Source organism: Trachemys scripta, chromosome 3 (assembly GCF_013100865.1).
Source record: "Trachemys scripta elegans isolate TJP31775 chromosome 3, CAS_Tse_1.0, whole genome shotgun sequence".
Taxonomy (NCBI): domain Eukaryota; kingdom Metazoa; phylum Chordata; order Testudines; family Emydidae; genus Trachemys; species Trachemys scripta.
This window is the reverse complement of record NC_048300.1, coordinates 39,507,779-39,535,160: the sequence shown is the minus strand read 5'-3', so window position 1 is coordinate 39,535,160 and position 27,382 is coordinate 39,507,779.

Below are 27,382 nucleotides of genomic sequence, written 5' to 3'. Positions count from 1 at the left end.
GGTTGCTGGTGAGAATATGTTTAAGGTTGGCAGGTTGTCTGTGTGCGAGGACTGGGCTGCCTCCCAAAGCCTGTGAAAGCAAGGGATCATTGTCCAGGATGGGTTGTAGATCACTGATGATGCATTGGAGAGGTTTTAGCTGAGGACTGTAGGTGATGGCCAGTGGAGTTCTGTTGGTTTCTTTCTTAGGCTTGTCTTGCAGCAGGAGGCTTCTGGGTACATGTCTGGCTCTGTTGATTTGTTTGTTGACTTTATCTTCACACACAATTATTTCAAATTTGGTGACAATATATACCTGCAGACCAGTGGCACAGCTATGGGCACCCGCATGGCCCCACAATATGCCAACATTTTTATGGCTGACCTAGAACAACGCTTCCCCAGCTCTCGTCCACTTACGCCCCTTCTCTACCTATGTTACATTGATGACATCATCATCATCTGGACCCATGGGAAGGAGAATCTGGAAGAATTCCCCCACGATTTCAGCAATTTTCACCCCACCATCAACCTCAGCCTGGACCAATCTACATGGAAGGTCCACTTCCTAGACACCACGGTACAAATAAGTGACGGTCACATTAACACCACCCTAAACCGAAAACCCACTGACCGCTATGCCTACCTTTATGCCTCCAGCTTCCATCCCGGACACACCACACGATCCATTGTCTACAGCCAAGTGCTGAGGTATAACTGCATTTGCTCCAACCCCTCAGACAGAGACCAACACCTACAAGATCTTCACCAAGCATTCTCAAAACTACAATACCCACACGAGGAAATAAGGAAACAAATCAACAGAGCCAGACGTGTACCCAGAAGCCTCCTGCTGCAAGACAAGCCCAAGAAAGAAACCAACAGAACACTGGCCATCACCAACAGTCCTCAGCTAAAACCTCTTTCATGGGGGCTACTTGTGGAGTACAGTACTACCAGTGTGTCAGCTGTGGAAAGAAATTATACTTAATGTTGCCAACTCCCATGATTTTGATATTGGGTTTTTCTTAAAGTCCTAATTCCTGGAGTCATGTGTGAACAAAAAGCTGCTACGTGTTCGTAACTACTAACCAGTGTGGATAAAAAAGCCATAAGTGATGCAATTCAACAGCAGCTCCAGTTGTGAGGCATTGTGTATTGATGCTATAAAACACTTGTAATCAGTGTGCAAACACTGGCCTACTAGAATTAACTTTAGTCACATGAAACTCATTCACAAGGTGGATGTGGGTGCAGAAATCCCAACTGCTACAAGATGACAAAGCTCCAAAAAGGAGATATAGAAAGAACAGGGGCACAGAAAAGGAGGCATAAGAAGAAATACATGGGTCAGACTCAGACCTGAACAGAGAGAGCACTGACATAGCAAATGCTTGCACCATGTGCCAAACTGCTTGTGGCTGCACAAGGGCAATACCCAATCCACTCTGAGTTTCAGGAAAGAATTCCCTGAAACCAAATCAGAACACAACACAGCCCATAGCCTTCCCTCCCAGTTGTCAGCTTCTCAAGAATTTCCTTGGTTCCCTTCACAGTCTAGATCTAGAGTCTTCCAATTCCTGATTACCAGTGAACCCCAAACTCTAGGTGTTTGATACCTTTTGTATACAAACAAGACAATGCTCAGTTAGTGATTCTGACTGACTGCTCAGTCATCTTTCAAGTCCTCTTTCTCAGGTCAGATTGTGTTTCATCCCATAATGTCACAGAAAAATGCCCTCCAGTTGCCCACTTTATGCCTGAATTGTGCTGGAATAAACTTTTAAACAGCTAGAGAGGTAAAGAACTAAACTCCAAATCATATATAACTAACAACCCAAATAAAATAGCCAAAAACTATGGTAAAAATTACATATTCTTTAACACAAAGCAAGATTACCTGGCATCACCATCTAATGCCATTGACAGATTCTTATTTAAATCTAGCTTCTGGAGCTTTGACAGGGACTATTACAGCATGGGTCCCCTGCCTTCCGAGCAAAGCTAATTTTCTTCTGAATAAATCATAGCCTATTAGAGCAATATAAGTCTTTGTCCCCCCTCTGGTGGCTAGTCAATATAAGAGGTCACTTAGTCTGGCACAGTAGCTAGCTAAAAAGCTTAGTGTTTAGCTCAACAGGTAGAAACTCATGCTTTAAGCGCTGTATGTCTCTGGTTCAAACTCTGCTGATGGTTAAGACCGGTTGCATTAGCATAGATGCTCATCCTCCCAAAGCTTCAGCTACCATGCACTGGCCTAACTGGGTCCTTACGTTTTTTTTCTGCTTAATATTTAGTGTAATGGACAAAATATAAACACATTATAAAACGTTCGGTTGCCACTACATCTCTGATCTATTCAGACTCAGAGCGATAAGATTTCATATTGCTGTAGAGCAGAAAATTTGGGGGATGTAAGATGGGGGGAGGGATGGAGGAAGGGATGGAGGAGGGAATAGCAAATTTGCTATTTTTTCCGTATTGGACACCATCTGTATTTTATTCAAATAGGGTTATATATTTTGTGAAAATAAAAACCAGCCTCATGAGTCAGTATGTGCATGGCCGTCCCTTGAATATCTATAATGGGAAACATGTTTTAGGTTGGAAGTTGCAAAGGGAAATCAAATGTTTGAAGTGTCAGAGTTGGAGAAATATAAAATATGCCTGACACCAGAGCGATTGAAGCCAAAAAGAATAAATCATCATCTCAGGAAAGAAAAACCCCACCAAGCTCCTGGCTGTAACATGCATTTTCCTACACTCAAATAAAATTACATACGACCTGATAATTTAACCAGACTTGTCAATAAGAACTGATGGATCCAGCAGACACTATCACTGCATGCTCCAGAGTAGACTTCAAAAGCATCTAGTACATTAGCCAAAATTTTTAAATGGAACCTTAAATATTAGGGCTGAAGTAAAATATCTCATTTTGCAGAACATTTGAATAAAGTAATTAATGCCAATTGAGTAGTTTAGTCCCAATGTAATGTCTCTCCTAGGCTGTTATATAAGTGTCTGTTTAAGTAGGGCAACCAGAGCATCCAAGAAGGAACTTGAGAAGAACTCTGAGGTTGTAATAATAAGAGTTTGAATGCACGCTCATTTTTGTTATGCCCTTTGTCGTGATTCTGGTTGAGTTTTAACCCATTTTCTGTTCACATTATGCTCATTGTCAGAATGATGATTTACTATAAGTTTTACACCTAATGGTGCATGTTTTGTGCATGGTACTGCTACAGAATGTGTTCTGGTTTGAGCAGTATCTAGCTCCACTTGAAATAATTAGAGCAGTTCAGTGAGGAAATGAAAATACTCCCTTTAAACTGTAAATTCACATGCTATAATTTGGCCAGGCCAGTGATTTCCTTTTGCTGTTTAATAAACATTGATATTACTTTTTCAAAAGGAAACAGCTCCTTGCATGTCAAGCCAAGGTCTAATCTTTATTTGTTTAAAGAAATAAACTTCTGCAGTCGTATTCTCCGCTGTGTCCAGCTTAGGCTGAGCGCAGCTGCAGAGTTGGGAAGGGAGCTCATGATTCTTGCCTTGACCCTGGCCCATGGTAGGGGTAGAGCAGCCTGGGGGGAAGTCTCTGAAGCGTGTTGGCTTTCTGTGATTCCCTAGGGACCATATGCCAGAATGCATCATGCTCCAGCCACCTCTCCTCACCTTGACTCCCAGCCCCTATCCCACCATGACACAGAACATGGCAGGCAGCTCTGCCATTTCTGGGCCTCCTGGGCACTTCCTCATGCTGGGAGCATCCACTGCAAGGCACCTGAGGGAGCTTCAGGTCCTTGGGTGCCACTCAAGGACCCCAAAAGGAGGGGAGAGGGGTTGAGAATCTGGCCCAATATAGGTTTTATTTTGTCCAATCAAAAATGCGTCAACCAGTCAGAAAGCTGAATCACTGTTATGCTCTGATAAGATCTGAAAGAATATATTTTAGCCAGACACTAGCTTAATTGTTCATTTCACTTTCGAACACCCCTCCCCCACCGTATGTTTATAGATGAGCTGTTCTCTGATTGGCTACAGCACACAATAAGCCTCTTTTACTAATCAGTGAGCATGAAACTGTTCAATAGTGATACAGGGCCAGAGTCTGGTTCCTCTTCTCCCACTGAGTAGCAGCACCTGGCTTTAGAAGGGCCACTTGTGGAGTAACACGAGGAAGGGTATTGGAATCGAGCCCACAGTGAGAACCTGTCACTCTACTGCACCAGGGAAATTATTAAATCAACATCAGTCACTAGGTATAAGCAAATCAAAGTCACTTCACTCAAAAGGGGTCACAGGACCAGCGTCTCCTGCTTTGAAAATAAATGCCTTAGCTTTGCCTCACTATTTACAGAGCAGCAGGAGACCGTTATCCTGTGCCAGTGCAATGCTCTATTGACATGATCTCCTAATTAAATCTACAAATGGAACTCATCTTTTTGTGTTTCCAGTATGTTTTTTCCCCTGCAAAGTACTTTCAATATTTGTTTGTTCGCTGGCCAGAAATCTATTCCAAGGGAAGTTAGAAACAGTGTTCAGTTTAGTACTTTCATATTAGCACACGGAGCCAATACAGGATGGTAAAAAACATGCATTTAATAAAGTGGCATCGCCAAGACAGATGGGCTTTTTCATTGGAGACTAAGTCAAACCTCTTTCAGTGGATGGCACTGATAGATGCAGGCTGGCATTGTCTGTCACCCTTCCTTTGAAAATCTGTATTTGGACAAGTTTCTTGAAGTAAATATTTAAATCAATACTCATCAATCAGAAAAAAATCAATAGTAGAACATTCATTTCCATATAAATTATTATGTAGATACGGGATCAAACATCTGTACTCGGTTTGTGAATAACCTCCAAGTTCCACGGGGCTCGCTCCATCTCTATCATATAAAGACTGCCCCCACAATTCAATTTGGCCCATACTTCAGCTCCTTGCCCTAAATCTTAGGCACTTATATGTCCCCCCACTACTGTAGTATCTTGGCACCTCCTAATCTTTAATGTATTTATCCTCACAGTACTGTTATCCCTGCTTTACAGATGAGGAACTGAGATTCAGAGATATTAAGTCACTTGCCCAAGGACACATAGGAAGTCTGGGATAAAGCAAGAAGTGCCAGGTTAAGGCTCTAACCACTGGATCAGCCTTCCTCTCATATTCCGAGGTTCATGGATTTCAAGGCCAGAAGGACCACTGTGATCCTCTAGACTGACTTGCTGTATAAAACACAGGAGTACAACCTTTTTATGGATTAAATGATGAAACTACTCCTCTCTTCCCACAATTAACTACTGCCTTCCCCATTCCCTGTGACCTCAAAAAGGTCACGTACTCACTCCCAAGTATCCACCATAGACACCTCTCTAGCACTGAGGACCTTCTAGAAGGGTGCAGCAGGTCTGGTGGTCTTGCTGCTGGGCTTTTCATTCACAATATGAATGGCTGCAGTTCCATTCAAATGTTGAGTGCTTTAGATGTTGGTGCATAATGCACTTCCCTCTGAACTAGGAAACCCCAAAGTCAAAGGAGTTTAGATGGGAGAGGTTTTCAAGACAGGGGGTTAGTGTGGGTGTATAATCCCACTGGTGGAAGGGACTTTGCTCCAAATCAAGTGGTTTCAAACTTTTCCAGAAAGTTTACCATATGTTAATAATATAAGGATCACCTTGAGAATCACCTCCCCTCTCATTCACGACAGCACAAGCCATCCTCCCCCTCCTATTCACAACTGCATCGTATTCCTATGGCAATTAGAGCAATTGCTTTAATGAAAAAATTAAATTAGGAATGTATTTAATGTTTGTTTAGCTGCCTTTTGATATGAACTAACTGATGTAAATAAGAAGGAGTTTTCCAGGAACCGCCAGTAAGTGCTTTTTGGACCACATTTGCCTTACACAATCAAACAGCTGGGAAGGACCATACAGAGCACTGGATACATTATCTAAGGTAGTCTATAAAGTGCAAGTAGAGAAGTAAAAGTTTCTCTTTTCTACTGGTCTTATGGCTCTTGGTCTGTAGGGTACAATGAAGCGTCAGTTGCTGACACCATTGTATATGTTGGCTGAACATGGTAAGGAACAATCAGTGATACAATGTTTAAATTCTAACCTGTACCATTTGCCAGTGGAAATATACTTTGGAAGGAGAGGGAAAGATTAATCCCTGTTCATGTATTTTTCCAGTTCTGTAATATAAGGTGTCATGTTGGCAGCTCTATGTGGAACAAGAATGTACCTTATGGTTATAAAAAGGTTATTCCTTTAAAAAAAAACTTTCAAAACTTCCTTTACTCCAAGACGTTAAGAATGTAATTTTCAGTATAGATACATAATTCCTTAAATATTATCCATCCATACATTTTGAAGTGATTATGATGACCAGTGGGCTACTGGCTCTTGGTAAAGCTATTAGGTGTACATCCAACCCAGGGAATGCCTGTAAAACCCTATGCATTGCCCTCTGCCAGTTGGTGGCCCTGTGCCCCAGATATACATACAAATAGCTTACATGTACACAGCATTTTTCATCTACAAGGATTCCCAAAGCCCTTTATAGCTTGTACACAGCATACAAGGATCATCTGTCCACCATAGAAATTCAGCTATTCATTGGTGGCGCTAAGCAGTCCTTCTGTACCAGCAACGCTACACAATAGGTTATTTTTCACTTGCTATAAACTTTCTAAACCGAGACTGCAGGGGAAATTTTATATAGGCAAGAATGTACTTAACCAAGCTGGAATTTGCCAGGATACTGGCAAACACCCCCACTGTTCCCAGCATTTTAAAGCACTTACTGATCCTCAGAGGAAAGGCGCTACATGAGTGTAAAGTGTTATCGCTTTTCTCATTCTGACAAATGCCAGGGAATCATTTGATCACCTGGAATGTGAGTGGCGAGGGCCTCAGATCTCTTTCGAAATGTGGCACCTGCAGCAGTGCAGTTCCCTTTTCCACATTATGCTGGGGGCATTGGTTCAAAACAGGATCACTCATCAACACTGCTTAATTTTCACCTAGCAACTAGAATTCCTTTGGAGGTCTCCCATCCAAGTACAGACCAGGTCCAACCCTGCTTAGGCCAAATTGGGCCATTTAACCACTGGCTAAGATACTGGATTGGTGCTGAGCTGTGCTGCTCCATTAGGAATTCAGGGAGGAATAGTGCCTCAAAGTGGCATAACCTCCCTGTGAGCAACCAGGTGTGCCAGGCAACTTCACAGACTGCACTGTCCTTTGGAGTCATGCAGCCCAATTCCCCTGATGCAGCTTGTCTGAGCTATGGGCTAGGGTAGAGGGGAAGGACAGAGTCATAGCCTCATCGCCTCCATTCCTATCTCTGCCTCCTTTGAGGCACCATTCTGCCCTCAGTGCAGGAAGTACAATTGTGATGGCTCTGTCTGCAGGCCACACAAGATACTGCAGGTCTACACCATTGTTTTAGTGCCTGTCATAATCTGACTCCTAAATTTGCAGGATGTGATGAGATCGCAGTCCATGGTGGCACATCACCCATCATATATCTTACCTATGACCGACCAGAACTGGAATCTCTAGAGTGCATGTCCAGTTGTCCCTTTGAAGGGACAGATGAGATGCAAATTTCAAAGTGTGACCAGCACACCATCCCCTAGGTCATAAATTAAATCAAAGTTACTTATCAGTAGACATTTGCATGTATGAAGTTATTGAGCCATAGTTTCAAGTGCATTTAATATGACAAAGTTACTTGAAAACCCCACAAAAGCATTATCATGCTGTATATACTGAATGCCTCTGCACATCACAAAAAGAGATTTGATCCTCTTTTCAAACTACATGAAGATTTAGCCACAATCCTTTAGTTTTCCAAATGTCAAAGGTACTGTTATCCAGTTTCCCAGCACGGTGCGGATTAGCTGGAATACAGAATCCAAAGACTAAGACTAACATTCCCCTTACCATTGAGGGCTACTCATGTGCATTCCCAAAGAAAAACATGTGGGAAATCTCAGAATATTTCCTGCTAGAGAAAGAGAGTACTTGCAATATCTGTGAACTATTACATCTGCTCATTGGATTCTGCACATAAGTCTTATTGCGATCAGTACTCAGTGCATGACAGCCAAACAAGGGACTTTGAAAGCCCTAAAGGCGACTTCAACTTACACTTCTTACTCCTTCTTTCTATTCCTTGCTGTGTAAGTTACACTCAGATTCTCCTACACATCAGGAGAGCAGGTGTCAGTAGATTTAGAGGAGCCTGGGTGAATGTAAAGGCACTGAAGTTAACTGAAAGGGGTCAAACTTACACCACCTTACCCATCACTTTGAATTTGACCTTAAGATGAGAGCTCAATCCTGCATCTCTTATTCACCCGTCTCTTACCCACACAAGGAGTCCCATTCATTTCAGTGTGACTGCTGGGCTGAATGAAGCCCGCAGGATCGGGCCCCAAAACACCAAACTGCCCACCTGTTCTCTGCATTATCAACACCACAAATAAATATCTTTAGGAGGCTTTGTGAATGAAACCATTCAACTCTTTGCCCTTCCAACATCTAGCAATATAACTGACTTCAGAAGGTATTGCCACTGTTTTTTCCTCTAGACTGCCCCTCTGTAAAACAGCCACTTGTTCTCTGCATTGTTTCCTCTATACTGCCCCTCTGTAGCTCACTGTCCCTCTGCTGTAGCTCACTGCCTCTCTATACTGCCCCTCTGTAGCTCACTGAAACTGAAAATTTATGTCTAGTCTGCAATTTCAAATCCCACATTCCACCCCGGGAACAGTGGCTGAAGAGCTGAAAGGCGATGGTTTGCCTTTGCCATCCCCAGCTGAAGCTTGTCCACTGAAATTTCAAAAGTGGAAAATGACAATGGTACAGGGCACATTTTGTCCATTAACTCACTTGCTGAGAGGACTGAAACATTGCACTGAATGCTCATTTTTCCCTATTGTGAAATACTGTTTCACAGGTACGCTGCTGAAGTAGGTCAGAGAATATATTTGCATAAACCGTTTGTTAGAAACAGAATGTTCTTTGTAAGGACTATTAAGAAACCACATAATATACTTTTCTGTTCTTATGCGAATCATAGTCCCTTGTAAACAGTGACTAGATACACATGCTGGGTATGTTTTGTCTGCAATCAAGATTCCACAAACAATAAATTTGGTGTTCAAAAATGAATGTACCTGGAATTGGTTATTGTAATGTTAATGATTTCCCATTACTATCTGAGAGCCTGGAAGTTTAGCTACTAGTACCAAGCAGTTTTGGTTTAATTGAGAAAACACAATCTAAATTCGATTCGGAGATGGTCACCCTAATACGACTTTTTTCCCCTGATCAATCAGGATCAATTCTTGATTCAAGGTAGTGGGAAAATTCACCACCTTCCTTTTTTCTTTTTCAAATTAGCACTTCTGTTGTACAGAAGAAGAAATTCGTCCTCTACATTCAGTTGTGGATTTTAATAAATCATTTCACTTAATTTCTGTTTGTATCGCTTGACTGAACACTTCTGTCTAAAGAGGTGGCTGCAGAGATTGCTTCTGTATGATTCCACCTCTCCTTCTTCACGTTTCATTGCACTTTTCCAGTAGCTGAACTTGTGCACATTCAAGGAGGACTTCTACCACCTACATGATCACACAAACTGGGATAAGTAAGCCAGATAAGTAAAGGCAAACAAAGCCCAAGTGTGGCACACTGAACAACCAAAGAGATTACCGCTCATGCGATTAACATCTTTTCATGCCCCTACTCCCACTGCAAGATGGTCTTGTTTCCTTTTAATTGGACAAAACATGCTCAAGTATTTCCACATTGTGTTTCACCGTGATGAGTTTTTCAGGCAGTTCCTCCATTATTTGGCAGCATCTACTGCTATTTATCAGGGATAAACATTGGAGGAGTGCTCATAAGAAACACATAGGCAAATTCACTTTTGGACAAATTTCCCAAGGCAATGCTTTGCAAATAATATGTTGCTGTAAATGTACTGATTGGGGTTTTTGTAAAAAATATTGGATAATTAAATATTTTATATTAAAGCAGTTGCAGAAGTGACTTTATTTTGAATGAACTAGGAAACTTGTGTGGATAACATATGCCTCCGGTGTTGACTATTAATTGCTTGGACTAATAGAATACAGCCAATTACCCGCAATCATTATCATCAAGAAAAATAGTATGTTCTATTTATATAGCACCTTTAATCCAGAGACTCTTTCCAGACTACTGTACCTCTTTCAGGAGTCGGATATGTTTTGCGTACCCCGAGTTTTACCTTACTTAAAAATTACTTGATTACAAATCAGACATAAAAATACAAGTGTCACAGCACACTATTACTGAAAAATTGCTGACTTTATCGTTTTAACCATATAATTATAAAATAAATCAATTGGAATAGAAATATTGTACTTGCATTTCAGTGTACAGTATATAGAGCAGTATAAACAAATCATTGTCTGTATGAAATTTTATTTTGTATTGACGTCGCTAGGTTTTTTTTTAATGTGTCCTGTTGTAAAACTAGGCAAATATCTAGATGAGTTGATGTACCCCCGGGCCCTGGAAGACCTCTGCAAACCCACAGGGGTACACGTACCTCTGGTTGAGAATCATTGCTTTTAAATCTAAGCATCTCAAGATGTTCTACCAACATTAATTTATTAGAGCCCAATCCTATAGGGTACAGAGTGCCTCTTAAGAGGTACTGAACACTATCAACTGCCAGTGAAATCAATGAGTGTCAAGGATATTCATAATCTCTCAGGAGGGGCTGGATCAGGCTTGTAATCCTCACAATACTCCTGTTTGGTGGGCTAATTTTTCTAGCTGGTTACACACAGGAATTCTGGTGGAAAATAATTGAACAAGAATGTCATTAAAAGGCCATCAATTTTTTTAAAGTTAAAAAAATAGCAAGGAAAGTCAGAGGGAAGTGGTGTGAGGTGTCTACATTTAAAAATATTCGAGAACACTTTGCACTTATATAGGCCTTGATTCAGCAAAGCACTTAAGCACATAAGCATATAAGAATGGCCATATTGGGTCAGACCAAAGGTCCATCTAGCCCAGTATCCTGTCTTCTGACAGTGGCCAATGCCAGGCGCCCCAGATGGAATGAACAGAAGAGGTAATCATCAAGTGATCCATCCACATGCTTAACTTTAAGCACATAAGTAGTCTAAATGAAGTTAATGGCACTACACGTGCTTAAATTTAAGAATGTGATCAGGTTTGCTAGATCAGAGTCATAGTGACATTCTTCAAAGACTGTGAAGTACTTTGCAATTATTTGCTAGGTGAATATAGTCCATATGCACTTTACAGATGTACAAAGAGCTCTAGGGGAAAATTTTCAAACATGGGTACTCAAAATTAGGCACCTAAATCAGTAAATAAGTGGCCTGATTTTCAGAGGTGCTGAGCACTACTTCCTCTTTCACTTCAGTAGTGGCTGCAGATGCTCAGCCCCTCTGAAAATAAAAGATGAGCTTTTCAAAGCAGACAGAGAGGACTGAAATTGATGGGAATAGTGTGGCTAAATCCCTGATCTGATTTGCAAACCTAAATCAAACCACTCATTGAGGTGACTTATTATGGATTTAGGTGCCTAACTTCAGGCACCCAGGTTTGAAAATGTTGGCCCATGTAGCTTGCCCAAGTGTCTACACAGCAGCTGGGAGGTGTACACATGCTAGCTTGGCTCAAGCTAAAAACAACAGTGTCACTCCGGCAGCACCGACGGTGGCTCAGATTAGCGGAGTTAGTACATATCCTGGGGTTGGGCAGGATTGTACTTGGGCATCTAGTCAGCCACCACCCATGTTGCCATGGTCACACTGCTATTTTTAGGGTATGTCTACACTGCAATGTAAGCACAGGATAAGTGGAACTTGAATCAGCTGACCAATGTACCCTGGGCATGAGCATCTACATTGTATTTATACCCTATATGAAGACTTTTCTAACCCATGCTCGAACCTAGGGCTCTGGCATCCACACTGCAAGACCTGAGTCAAAGTAACTATATCCCAGAGTCCCCAGTACCCCCCTGAAATGTGGCCTCTCTAGCCCTAGGACCGTGTTACACTGTAGGAAAATGTTACTGCCTGCCCTGTATGTCACAGGAAGTTTGAACAGACCGCCAAACTCATTGCAAACACAGGAGACTCTCTGATAGAGTGTTTGTGTAACCCACACACCTTCTGTCCCATCTAGTGGCACTGAGACCACTTAGAGAATGAATCTGCTCTACAGCCTTAGCTAACAGCCAGTTGGCTTTCAGCTCATGCAGTAGGGGCTCATGCACTAAGCTCCAGCAGTCCCAGGTTTGATCCCGTTTGCCGATGACAGGGGTCTGTCAGTGTTACACTTGCAGATCAATGATCAGAAGAGAATGCTGATCTGACCTGAGCTATTGCCGTTCGCCAACGTGGTGGGCAGCTTCTGTTTTCAATAGAGTGGATTACAGATTGTTGGGATAGAGAGGACTAAGGAAGTGGTCCCATGGGATACTTCTGAATGGCTCCTGGGACCAGAGTCAAGCAGGGCTGCATCTATACTGCAAAGCAATAGGGCTCAGATCCTGGGGCCCTGGGTTAGTGCAATTGCAGTATAGATGCAAGGGGGGTTAGGCTCAAGCCTGGGCTTACATTGAGTGTAGACATACCCAAAATATGCTAGCTCAAGCAGAGCCAGTCCTGCCAGCTGCTGAATAACACACCCTTAGTGACCAATAGGGCATAGAACCCTGGGCTCCTACTCCAATTGTGAATCAGGATCTGCAGCTAGAACTGGATGAATAGTGCAGGTATTCAGAGTTTTACATGAATTTATTTTAGCTGAGCTCACAAAACTGTAGTGTTCGCTTTCCAGGACTGTTCATGTGATCTAGTTTTACTGGCACAAATGTTTGCAGGAAGTGAAGATCAAAGTCTGAGGAAATACATTTTAAATTTCAACATTCATGACTCATCCAATGAGGATACAAAGTCAATATCATAACTATTCTGTTTCAATATCAATCACATCTAAACAGCACAGCTTGAACCCAGAATATTGATGATCAATTCATACAGTAAAATCAATCAAAAAAATAGTTCTGAAATCAGTTTGAATAACGATAACTGGAGCAAACCAGGATCTACTTGCAGGATCTACTTCCACAAGGAGAAAAGAGGCTAAATTAATCAAATAGAAGCCGATATAAAGCCTGATCCAAACCCTTTTGAAGTCAATGGGAATCTTTCCCATTGAGATTCCCAAATGGGAGTCACGTTATATGCTAAACTCTAGTAAATAGTTTATCAAGCATTAACTAACCAACAAATAAAACTCCTAGATGGATATGTCAGACAGACAGCAAAAAATAGGTTTATAGCACCTGATAAATGATTAATCCTCTACACCAGACCAATGCATAAAGAAACACAAAGTTATTTGGTGAAAACAGTACTTAATTTTAACTTAAATTCAGACTGGGTTTGTGAAACTCTGAAGAGAGAGAAAAATCAGATTAGGAGAAGAATGTTTTATTCTTTCACTTGTGTCATTTGGCCCTGTGGCCAAGTGTAAGGAACGTAAAGAGAAGACTTCTAAGTGTTTCAACAGCAGTTTAGTTTTAGGCATACTTATTTTTCTTATCAAAATATCCCTTTAGTCAATACTACAGTACATAACAAATCATTCATTACTAGCCAATAATGTCTGAGTTGATAACCAATGGCACACGCAGAGAACTGAAATAACGATTGACTCCAGATTTTGATCCAAGATCTTGAAAACAGCTGTGTGTTTTAGGCAGATCATTTACTTTTGGTTAAGAACAACATTTAGCCAAGTGGGTCATTCTTAAGTGCAGACATGTGCCAGGTGGGTCTGTTTTGTTTAGACATATGCCAGGTCTTGGAAGTCATTTGGGTAGCTTCAAACAGGGGGCTATCTGATGACTTTCTGGTAGTGTGGATATTATAATATTACACTGCATGCTGTTCAAAGATTATGTTTGAGAATGGGCATTCAGTACATGTGTGTGTCAAGTTTTGGAATACAATCTCAGCAAAACAGTAACTTACAAACAGTGTTTAGGTGAAAAGTTCTTAACTGTGATATTCAAATTGCCTCTGAAGAGTTCAAAACAGATGCATTTCTTTCTGCCATATACCTTATACTTCTGACTAGCCTCTGGGCCTCTTAGACTGAAATTTTCAATTGGGTCTAATGCAGTTAGGAACCCTGCTCCTACTGATATTTGGTGGGAGTTAGTCACCAAACTTCCCTAGGCCCCTTCAAAAATCCCAGGCTTACGCTATACAACTGAGCCTGGCTCTAAACTGGCTAGCTACATTATACACAGGCTCCAGGTCTGTGCACACTGAATAGGTAAATGCATCCCTAACTGCTTGTTTTGTGCACAAATGTGAGATTGGTGCAATGATTTAGGCAGCCAGTTTGGAAACTTTGCCCTGAACATTTAATTAGGAACAAATTCATGTTTCTTTAAAAAAAACCCACAACAACCTGACAACAGATCTTGCCTCTTCTATACTTTGAATGCATCTCCTTCATGTGAATTTTCTTCTAATCTTTATATTTTATTTATCTACAGAATTACATCCATAGTATTCTTCAAACATATTCTTTCCCTCATAAACATGTTATTTATACATGCATAAAACAAGAAAATAAGGAACTAAAAAACCCCCTCCACAAATATACTGTTTCTGCATCAAACCAAAGGGATGGCATATTTTGTATCATACACAAGAAATGGGCCAAACCAGAATCCTTAGACAAACCCCCAAACTTTGTGGGTTCAGATAAATGGGACCTGAAGCCGAGTTAACCTCTGGCTTTGCTTTTGCAAAACTAAAACCTGGCAGGGGAGATTTTGCAAAATTAAAACCTTCTCAAAGCCCTGGTTTTGCTCAACTCTCCCAATCACTTTCTGTTTCTACTTTAGCTTACATCCAAAATCAGGTGCTGGAAGTGTAGCAAGTGGCTATGTATCATGTGGAAGCACTACACTGTCAGCTGAGTGACGACTTCAGACTCAACATTCCATCAGTTCTCACTCGCACCAAAGATCCCCAAAGCCAGCGGTAAGTTAGATAACACTGGAAGGAGAAGGTAAAAAGTACCCCCTTGGATTCCTTCTACATTTTTGAGTGGTGACACATCATACAGCATTATATTCTTTAGATTGCATTCTTCCCTAGTGGATGCAGCGTCCTAGGCTAAGTCATTATTTCTAGCCTTTTATATTCAGGGGTGGAATGAAACTGTTACATATTAGGCCAAAATTTAAGATCAGAGAGTTTTTCCCACCTGTCACTGGAAAATGTAGAAAAGGCTAAATTTTGTCAGTTTGGCTTTAGATGTAAAATTCTCTTCAAATGTCTACCTGTGAGGAAAGTATACAAGTTTAGGCAGGACTTGAGACAAGCTTAAAAAAATTCAGGCACATGTTTTCTTTTCATTTTTCGTCAGTGGATTCTTTTCTCACCAAGAGGTGTTCTCATTGTGTCCCTTTGGAGACATTCAGCAACACCTGAGGTATGACAGAAAATAAGTTTAAGGAAGTTGGCGCTAGTGAAGTAGGGTAGTAGGGCAAGTTAGAAGCAATTGGGAAGCAACTGAGACTAATGAAAAAGGTGAACACTTCCTTGTCTGAGACTGATGCTAGGTTGGCAGCACTGCCAGTACCCCACAGCTCAAACTTTGGAAGAACCTCGTCATCTGTTTAGCCCAGTTTGATCTTTGCAGTGAATTGGGTTTAACCAGAGAAAGATTGTGTCCAGAGTGAAAGGGTGCTTTTTTAAAAGCAGCAGTCATAGTGTCCTTCAGTTCAACATAAAAACAGGGCACTGGCTTCAGGCAACACTACATTATAAAGGGAGGCAGTGTTGCCTAGTGGCTAGCGCTCTACCCCCTCCCTTTATATTTTTGAGGCTTTATTAAAAATCTAGACATTTCAGAGCATTCCTTGAATCTCAGTAATAAGCACTTGTATAGTGCTTTACATGCTCACAGCCCTTTTCAAATACTAACTAATCCTCTAAACATCCTGTGCGAGGTAGAACAAAGAGCACTAAGACAGTAGAACCAGTAGCTCCCTGCACTTCCCTTGCCCTTGATAACCTTACCTTGGATTTAGTTCTTAACATAAGCTCAGATACCAGGCTGTACCTGAAGAGCTCTTGGCATAGCTCAGGAGGAGATGAAGCAAAAGTGGCTTTTGGGGCATCTTTGTCATCCCCTGATCCTAAGTATGGTAAGCACTGGACAATGTCAAGGTATAACTTAGAGAAGGCATAGGGTGCTCTAAGCTGTATGGGCTGCCTATGACAATCAAGGGCCATTCCACTTGTAGGAGACTGCTGTGTTGTAAGCATGTCCTAGTCCCACCCACTTTCCCATGGGCATGCCCTCTGGGCCAGCAGCTGGAAGGGGAGGGTGGTTGCTACTGCATCTTTGTGCCCTCTGAGGATCCCCATTCTAAAGCGACTGGATCTGTCGGGTTTAAGGTTGCTTTGTGCCAGAGAGGAGTGCGTAAAGCAGACCTAGCGCCGTGGAGAACTGGGCCATAAAATAAAATATAATCTCAAAAAGGCTTTGTTAAAATCATTAACAGGAAAAAATGCAGCTAAGAGAATTCTACTACAAAGAATCTAAGATGGTGGGAATCTTTCATAAGGAAGTGTTAGATATTTTTATTTGAAAAAAATATCTAGCAATCCCAGAGGCCTCTGTGCTGTTTAATATCAACCAGAAGAGTAAGACAACTGCACATATTAAAGAATTCCCTGACATTCTGATTTTACCCTCTCTGTGGTTAAATTTATTTCTTTTCCTGCCATTCATCTATCCAGGCATCCCGTTAAAAATCAATGGGAATTTTATTAAAAAAAACAAACAAACCCTGATGATACAACATGGCCCTATTAAGCGAACAGGGTGTCTTCTTGGGAGACTTTTGTTCTATTTAGAAACCAAATCATTGTGGAGAATGTATGGGGAACTTCACTAATGGGTTGCAGAGGGGAAGGAAGGAGGACATGCTGAGTTTTACTTTGACAGATTTTCACAATAGAAATGAAAATATTCCTGACACAGAGATTGCAGAACTGCCCCACTCAGATGCAGCGTGCTGCCAGACTTCCAAAAATGTAACATGCAATCAATTTAGCTTACAAATAAAGTCTCTCTCTTTCCACTCCCTCTTTCCTTTGGTGTGTCAGAGAAGATAAATGAAAGAAGCAGTAAGAAGGGCAAACAATAGTAGCACCTAAAGTAGAAACTGCTTGTGTGGGGTGAGTCATAGTGCCAGCCAAGGGCAGAACCCATGGTTACAGGACAAAACACAGAAGTGAATGAAAGATCCTTTTGAAGGAGCAAATGAAAGACTCCAGTGACCTCTTGGTAGAAGGGAAAACTTCAAAGGGGATATAACAGTTAAAAGACACAGCCATCCTGCAGCAAGGGCTGCTGTTGTACTTGGTGCTAACACAATGAAACCAAGCAAGCTACACAGTGGCTGTGGATGGGAGAGTTTTTCCCACCAGTGATTGGAAAATGTGGAATAAGCTAATTTTGTCAGTTTGGCTTTAGCTGTAGAATTCCTCTTAAAATCTCCATGTGAAGAAAGTATGGAAATTTAGGCAGGACTCATGACAAGCTTAGGAAAATTCAGGCACATGATTTATTTTCATGTTTTCTTCAGTGAATTCTTTTCAAGAACATTCAACAGCTCAAGAAATATTCCCATCATGCCCCTTTGGAAACATTAAGAATCACCTGTAAGGAAGTTGGAGCCAGTGAAGTAGGGCATTTAAATACAACCTTGCCGAATGCCATAAGTACTGGATGTTTTATATGGAAAATACACTAGAAAGAAAAAAAATGTGCTGATTGCCAGAGGATGATGCCTTCTGATGTTTTTCCTCAGCTGGGGCTCAATTTTGCTATTTGCTGAACACTTGATCTAGCAAAAATATTTAAGCACACGCTTAATTTTAAGCATAAGTAGTCCAATTGGCTTCAGTGAGACGACCCCCTGTGCTTAATGTTAGGCAAGTGGATAAATGCTTTGCTGGATTGGGGCCAGAATGCTCAGCACCTTGCCTGATCGAACCCCTGAATTCCAAGGATTTGAGAGCAAGTGAATCACAGCACTTCAATGAACAAAGGCTTTGCCGTTTAATCTGTCTTTAGTTGGAAAAAGATAAGGCTCCAAATGGAATCTACTTCAAGACTAGATTACACATTAAGATAAGCATAACATGATAAAGACCAACCAAGACAGCTTCTGTAAGGGTAAATTGTGCCTCTGTAACCTGCAAGAATTCTTTGAAGGAGTGAATAAAGTAACGGATAGAGTGAACTTTGTGGACACAATTTACTGGGATTTTCAAAAGGCTTTTGACATGGCCCCTTATAAGAGATCTTGAAGGAAAATAAATAAATTCTGTTGTAAATCAAAAGCCATAGGAAACAAGTAGTCCATAATAAACAGTTGATTTTTAGTATAGGCAATAGGGTTACCTATGGGAAGTGGATAATTGGAAACAAATATGATAATGATGAAATTGGCCAAATCTGAAATGTAGTAAAAGTTAAGGACGATTGCTACAAACTCCAAAAAGATGTAGGTCCAACTAAATCTCTGTTCATCCATCTTAACAGCAAATCTAGTGTAAAATTGCACATTAGAAAACATAATAAACTTCTCGGTGTACTAGTGGACTCTGATTTAGCATGATTCCCTCAGGAACTAGATAAGGATCATTGTGGATACGATAGCGCAATGAAAATGCCTGTCTAAAACAAATAAGCAAAGATGACTTGAATGCATTAAATATTTTACATAATTAATACTTCCCAAATATTAACTATTTCATAGAAAACTATGATACATCTTGACCAAAAGTACTTTGTTCAGAGCTGGTTGTCTCAACATAGGATGGACATGGGAGAAATTGAAAACAAAAATGGTTCAAGATATATAGGGGATGGCTCAGCTAATGAGAAAAAAAAATGAACCTCCTCATTAAACATTGGATTTGACACAGAAATAAGATGCTAATGACTACTTGTCTGCCTTGCTGATTATGTATTTGTACTTGTAAGTGGACAGGAATAAATGGTACATACTTCAGCCTGTTCACTCACAGTCACTGATTATATGTTATGCAAATAGCTGTAGTAGCATGAAGATTGATTATACTTGTTCGTAGGCAGCAGATGTAATTTTACAAATGCCAACTAGTGATTCTCATGAGGGTTGTGCTACAATACTAGAAATAGTGCTGGCTTATTTCAATTAGCTGCATATGCATGTGTAATTTTTCATACTTGCTTAAAATTTCTCACCTTAACTGGCTATTCATCTGTTTTCCATTTTCAACACGCACATCTTGTAACATATACCCATAGTCTACTCAGATATGTTTTTCACTCATACTACAGGACTGATAAATGCACAAAGTCATTTACTCCAGCTAAAGTGTTACTCGTATGTTGATCTGTCTGTGTTGTAAAGAAACAACTCTGTACTTTTGGTGGGCATCATGCTCTCAAGAGGCAACCTTAGGACAGTTTCCTTTCTTTTTGCACAGATGCAGTTTGCCTGGTTCAAGATTAGCCACAGCAATCACTTGATATTTTAAAAGATGTAGACAGACTGGGCTGAATCCTGCTTGCCTTACACATGCAAGTAGTTGCCTTGACTTCCAAATTTAGCCCATTATTTCTTTACTGTATACTGAGCAGTATCAAGCTAATGTGGTAACAACACGAGAGTTTAGAGAGTGGGGTTGAGACAAGCCAGTGTCAGTGTCAGTGCCAAGTCCACTTCTCTTCATCCTGGGGGGAGGGATAGCTCAGTGGTTTGAGCATTGGCCTGCTAAACCCAGGGTTCTGAGCTCAATCCTTGAGGGGGCCACTTAGGGATCTGGGGCAAAATCAGTACTTGGTCCTGCTAGTGAAGGCAGGGGCTGGACTTGATGACCTTTCAAGGTCCCTTCCAGTTCTAGGAGATAGGATGTCTCCATTAGTTATGGGGTTACTTAATAGGGGAACCAAGCCTGTGGGGAGATGGAGGAAATTAATGTATGCTGGTGATCTGGCCCTTTAGAGTGACAGAAAAGAGAAACTGGTAAATATGGCAGGGTGGGCAACTGTGGTTGAAGGTAAACAAAGAAAACTGAAGTTATGCAAGTAGGAAGAGTGGCAGAAGAGATACTGATGGATGTTTCAGGAGAGAAGCTGAATCAGAAGACTGAATCTGCGTGCTTTGGAACGGCACTTAGTACCAATGGCGAGAGTTGAAAAGAACAACACAGTGTGCACAGGCAGCAGTGAAAAAGGTTTCAGGCATACAGTGGGACCAACAATTAAGTAACCAACTGAAAGGAAAAGCATATGCTGCATGTCCCTGTCCCTGTATGGTTTGGAAATGGAGGGTCTTACAGAGATGGAAGAAAAGAAGATACAGGTAGTAGAAAATAATATACTGAGGAGAATGGCAGGCAAGCAGAGCGCGCATGGAAGAAATTAGGGGCTAGATGAACTTTGGGCTCTCAGAGATAGATAGGCTGGAGAGCTCACGATTGATGTGGGCTGGATATGTGAAAAGAATGGGAGAAGAACCACCAGTAAAGTAAGCATGGAAGGAAGAGGACAGCAAGAAAGGACATGGAAGAACAAGAATACAATGGAAAGACTTTGTCAAGAGAAGTTTGACAAGAAAAGGACTGGAATTCTAAGACCTGCAAACCCGTGCAATGGACCCAAAAGAGTTGCAAAAAATTGAGGGCACCTCTGACCCTATGTAAAGAGGAAAAGGATTTGGAGAAGTGATTTCTTTATATCTTCTACATCAGAGACTAGCATACAGAAAAGTTGCTCTAAAGTCCTTAGTTTCACATGGGGCCAGATTCTGCCATCCAACCGAGTAGTATCTAGCAGGGCAAGTAATCCCGCGGCTTTCACTTGGACTGTTTGTGGAGTAACGCAATAACTCAGCATGATAAACCGTGTTGCCAACTCTTGCGATTTTATCACAAATCTCATGATATTTGTTTTCTTTCTTAGAGCCCCAGCTGCTGGAATAAGGGGATTTCATGAGAATCACAGCTTTCATTTAAAAATGAAGTAAGTTTCTAGCTCTCATGATTGTTGAGAAAAGCTTGGAAATCTGAAGTAAGTCAACCCCAAAGTTTCCCCAAATTTATTATTTTTTAAAATTCATAATTTAAGACAGTCTTATGATTTTGGCCCACCTCATGATTTTTGAACGTTTGGAATAGGCTATACTGAATCACAGGGGTAGAATCTAGTATTGCACTACCATGAACAGGGGCATCTCCAGGCCCCAGCACAGCAAGCGCATGCCTGGGGAGGCAAGCTGCAGGGGGCGGCCTGCCGGTCCCTGTGAGGGCGGCAGTCAAGGAGCCTTCGGCGACATGGCTGCGGGAGGTCTGCCAGTCCCGCGGATTCAGCGGCAATTCGGCGGTGGGCATGCTAAAGGCGCGGGACCGGCGGAACTTCCGCAAGCATGCTGCTGAATCGGCGTGACCAGCGGACCGCCCGCAGGCGTGCCGCCGAAAGCCGCCTGACTGCCGTGCTTGGGGCGGCAAAACACATAGAGCCGCCCCAACCATGAAGTAGCTGATTTTTAGAACTCTGACTCCCTGAAAAGAATTGAAGGAGGAAAACCTAGTGGGGGGCTAAAACAATAACAGTAATATGATACAGGGCCAAATCTGGCTCACCTTACAGAAGTAGGCAGTCTGCTGACTACACTAGCTGGCGATTCCCCAGTTTCCTGCTTAGGTCAGCTTTGTAACCCCTCTGTGCTACCAGAGCAGTCCAAAGGGGACTTACCAATGCCACACATCTGGCCCTATATATGCAAATATATAAGATTACATATGTCAAACTTTATCTATCTTTGTAAGCTCTACTTGGTTCCTCTGAAATGCAGAAGCTAGAACCCAATTCCCCATCACCCTTTGTGAACTAAATATGCTCATTAAAGATCCAACTTGTTTTGGTGCCCAGGCATGTCTTTCTTGCAGACCTCAAACTCCCAGTGAAATCAATAGAAGTTTTAGGTGCACAAAAGTGAAGAATCAAGTCTACCTCTGCAAAGGACACACTGAAAGTGTAGCTATTTTGTAATGATCTAAGAAATCTAGCAGCTGGACTACAAATAATAATGGCTCAATAATAATGGCTTAACCAAAATATCAGAAAGCAAACAAGTTTATTATGATCAACTTTAATTACGGAGCTGCTACTGGTGCCTCAATGCTAACAAGTGTTTTTGGGTGGGACAATCTAAAGAGCAGTTGGAGGCAAGCCACAGCATCTCTAAATCAGCGAGCAATCCAGCAGTTGTTCCATAGACTCTCTCCATCATTTCCCTCTGATTTGTTGTTTTGCCCTTGGCTCTGCACCAAAATAAGACAGGTGGCTTGACACATGGTTGTCAGTGGCTCCAGAAGCCTTCCATCTCCCAACATCCTCTCCCTCCCACATGCGAACTAGGTATAATGTTGAATCTTTTAATTTTTTTAAAGCAATCTTGTCCATAGCTGTAAAAGACTAAATTAAAACTCTCTTTGACCTGCTTTTCCTGGCCAGTGCCATGCTAGCAAGTAATCCATCACCAGAGGAATGTCAGCCTTATGATCCATTGCTCAAAAGGGGCGCCAACCAAGAAGCAGGAGCATGGGAGATCCAGCTATTTAAAATTTATTATTGTAAAACTTCTAAAAATAAAAAATAACCTTATGGTTTATGGAGTGGGAAGAAGAGGGTTAGAAAGTTTATGAAGTCTCAAAGGTCAACCAAAGGCTTTAAATAATTGGATTCTGCCAAGTCCAGCTTTATTTCACATGGGAGTTATCTAGTTCTTGAATCAGGATAAGAGCAGAACTTTTTTCTCCACTCCCAGAGAAGCAAAGCAAAGAATCCACTCAAGCCCTAGATTCTTAGCCAGCCAACTGTGGACATTTTCCCCTCCTTGCTGACTCACCCTTCACTCCAACCCTTTATCTCCCAGTCCTCATCCCTCTGCTGCCGCCTCACTCCCCTTGTTCTCCATTCTTTCTTTCCTTTCTTCTCCTCTTTCCTCCCTCAACCTTCAAAATTTCCCTTCCTTCACCTACTTCTGTATTCCTATTAACTTATCTCCTTTGTCTTGCCCTCTCTCTCTCTCTCACACACACACAAAACGAGAACTACCCCGAAAACAAATGCCCAAACAACATGACATTTGCCATCCATCACGCCGAAGATTTTGCTAACACATTGAGACCCTTTTCTCACATCCTTAATCTGTTTTTATCCATTTAGATTCTAAGCCCTTTCAGGAGAGGGGCTGTCGTATTTTATTTGTACGGCCAATAGTGGGTAACACCAGCACAACAGAGCCCCAATCTTGACTGAGGCTTCTGAGTGCTATTAAAATGCAAATGATAAGTATTGATTATAATAATAACCCCACTAAAAGGCATTAGAAGTCACAATGTTGCAGCCTCCTATGGCAAGCTATTTGACTATGCCTATATTTATGCATTGCACTCTTGTAAAATACTTGTAAAATACTTTAATTTTGTCGTGACAGGTTTCAGAGTGGTAGCCGTGTTAGTTTATATCAGAAAAAACAAAAAGGAGTCCTTGTGGCACCTTAGAGACTAACACATTTATTTGGGCATAAGCTTTCGTGGGCTATAACCCACTTCATCAGATGAATGGAGTGACAAATACAGTAGGCAGGTATAAATATACAGCACATGAAAAGATAGGAGTTGCCTTACCAAGTGGGGGGTCAGTGCTAACAAGGCCAATTCAATCAGGGTGGATGTGGCCCATTCCCAGCAGTTGGCAAGAAGGTGTGAGTATCAACAGAGGGGAAATTACTTTTTGTAGTGACCCAGCCACTCCCAGTCTTTATTCAGGCCTAATTTGATGGTGTCAAGTTTGCAAATTAATTCCAGTTCTGCAGTTTCTCATTGAAGTCTGTTTTTGAAGGGTTTTTTTGTTGAAGAATGGCCACTTTTAGGTCTGTTATTGAGTATCCAGGGAGATTGAAGTGCTCTCCTACTGGTTTTTGAATGTTACAATTCTTGATGTCTGGTTTGTGTCCATTTATTCTTTTGTGTAGAGACTGTCCAGTTTGGCCAATGTACATGGCAGAGGGGCATTGCTGGCACATGATGGCATATATCACATTGGTAGATGTGCAGGTGAACATGCCCCTGGTGGTGTGGCTGATGTGCTTGGGTCCCATTTGTTAGTCTCTAAGGTGCCACAAGGACTTGTTTTTAATTTTGTCGGTTTGCCACATTCAGTACCAGTATCTTAGTCTCTCCAAATAGGATTATGGCACGTTTTTATATCCTATAGGCCAGGGTGCAACAATTTTGGCCATGAGCACTGAGGGTCTCGGTTTGACCAACCAAAGCCAAAAAGTTCACAGTCAGAGAGAAAACAGCATCTTTCACCTTTTGCACCTAGATTTTGCTGCTGATAGAGGACTCTATTGGGGGGCCTGAGTACAAAGAATGACCTTATGTAAGATGAGAGACACAAAACCTAGGCATAACAGGATAAGCAAAGGGCAAAATTTCAGCCTCAGTTCTTCTTGGCTTATATTATTTTAACCTAGTTTTGTGTGTGATATATAATGTTTTGTAGTGCTTCAGTAGAAAGAAAAACGTCAGAGGCCTTACATGGCTGGGGGAATTTTTTAAAATGTTAAACAGCTCAGACCTGCTGTGTATTACCCTATTTTCTTTTAAATATATAAAGTTTCACAGCTCCTGCAGTGCCAAGGATGGGTTTTTTTCATTAACTTTGTATTAGATTTTGTGAAGGAACAACAATACATTATCTCACTTATATTAATATAACACGCCATGGTATGCAAGACATTTGTGAATTAATGCAACTTATTCTAACATCTGAGGGACTGCAGCATGGCCTGAGGGACTGCAGCAGGATGGAGAAAAAGGGACATTTGCACCCAGGCGAGCCCATTATTGCTCACAATAGGGTGTTGCCTGAGTCTGAGAGAAAACTGAATTCACAGTATTGTTATAGAGTCTCACTCGTATCCTGTATTAATAACCACTGTCCCTCCTCTCATTGGTGTGCTGCTTTCCCATCACATCTGGTCTTTGTTAGGCGCTGATCCTGCTATTAGCTCTGCAAGGGCAGATCTCTGCACTCATGTGGATCCCCACTGAATTAATACGGGGTCTACCCATACAAAGCTCCTTGCAGGAGCCTTAGACTATAAACTGTTTTGGGTAAAGATTGTCTTGTGAAATATGTTTTGTGGCACCTAGAACAAGGAGGTCCTGTTTCTGAATGGGGTCTTTGGGTTCCACTGTAATAATATATAATGACCAGGATACCTGGTCTTTCTATAGTGATACGTATAGGGTGGAAAACAAATTTATGCTAATAATAGAATTATTTAAAAAGCTTAGTTCCATAGTTGCACTCTTGCTTTTTGCCATGATAAACCCCACCATGGTATCAAGTCAAGGGGCTGAAGAAACATAGGAAGCAGAAGGGGAAGTAAGTAAAAGGGTAGCACAGATAAGGTAACACTGATATGTACACTAGGAAGTGTGCAACAGGATGATGTATGAATCAACTGAAAAGTTTCTGCTTCTCCATTTCTAGATAATGCTATGACACACTAAGAACTTTGCAGGCATTTTATTTTGCACTGCTTTGAAGTGCTTGTCCATAGAATAATAGTAGTTCTTAACAAAAGGACTTGTGCTGAGTTTCTTCCACTTCCAAATCCCCTTTCATCCCATTTTCTAACTCGACTACATGTATTCTCTCATTCACAATCTCCCTCTTTCCTCTCTTCTGGCTTCATCCCCTTAACATACACGCAAACTCTAGTATTCCCCATTCTTTAAAAAAATGAATCTTCAGCTCTATCTTCCCTCCCTCGCTTCTAAGCTCATAGAACAGGCTATTTACAACCATTTCAGTAACTTCCTGCCCTGGAGCTCCTTCATGCGATGGTTTTCCTTCTGCTAAAACTGCTTTCGCCCAGTGGCATTGGAACATTTTGTATAGCAGAGTGCTGAAAGCCATTGAACAAGACTGTATATTATGGAAACCACTTCAAGCCAAGGGATGCTGTCGCATCTCAGCACCCCTAGTTCCAGCACCCCTGCTCTCATCTGTTTCCAACAACCTCTTCCTGCCTAGGTTTCAGGGCCTCTACTCCACCCTCATGTCCTCTCCCGTTTTGGAGCCTTTGGTATAATTGACTATCCCCTGCTCCTTGATACAAAGTTCTGACTTGGCTTTTGTGTTGCTACACTCTCTTGGTTCTCCTCCTCCTAACGCTTCAAATGTCCATTCAGCATTTCCAATAGCCTGCTTCATAATCCGTCTAATACTCTTGTACTTAGACATCTGAATACTGGCAGTGATTGTCACTTTCCCAACATCTCCCTCCTCCTCACCTCTCCCTGTTGGTGGGAGTCCCAGAGGGCTCTGTCCTTTATCCACTCTTCTTCTATACCTTTCCCCTCAGTCATCCCAGCTGTTCCAAAGATTCAACTGCCATATCTATGCTGGTGACCACCCCACTACACATCTTTTCAACAGCCAGCCATTTGGGTGAAATGTTGGGCTCTGGATTTGAGGCCAAAAGTCCAATGGGAGTATTCAATGAACAATGGTTGGTTCCTAAGGGACCATTTCCAAATTCTATTTGCCCCTCCAAATGTATTTCTTAGAACTTTCTGGTGAACAACTTGGTCTAAACTCTGAACTGAAGTTTTTTTGGTAAACGATCCCGGAATAAGAAAAATGGATATCTGGGTATAGACTGTCGAATTCATCTGAACTGCAAAACCAAAACAGCCACTTCTTTGGCAGCTTATATAATAAGGGCAACAATTTATTTTTATTGTTCATATAATAGAAAGGAAGCATGTCCAAATATTAGTCTAATGTCACAACAGAAAAGTGGTCTTAGAAGTGTCAGTAACACTAGTGAAACAACATTCACCTTAGCAAAACAATTATTCTGTGTACGCTATATCCTTGTGATTTATATTACAGTTTCAGAAGGGAATAAATGCAACTCTGGGTTGCATTTGGCCCCAAAAGAGCAAAAGTAAGATTAATGTATCAAAATGCATCTACCATTTATGGCATTTACCGAACAAAGCAGTCTCTTTTGATGCTAGAAATCCAACCTATTTCAAAATATTTTAACCCACTGATTTTACTTTTGAATTTGTGTATAAATATATAATATTTATTTATAGTTCCCCAAACTGTGCCATGTGCCTTAAATACATATATTAACGTAAGTCCCTGCTCTGAAGAGCTT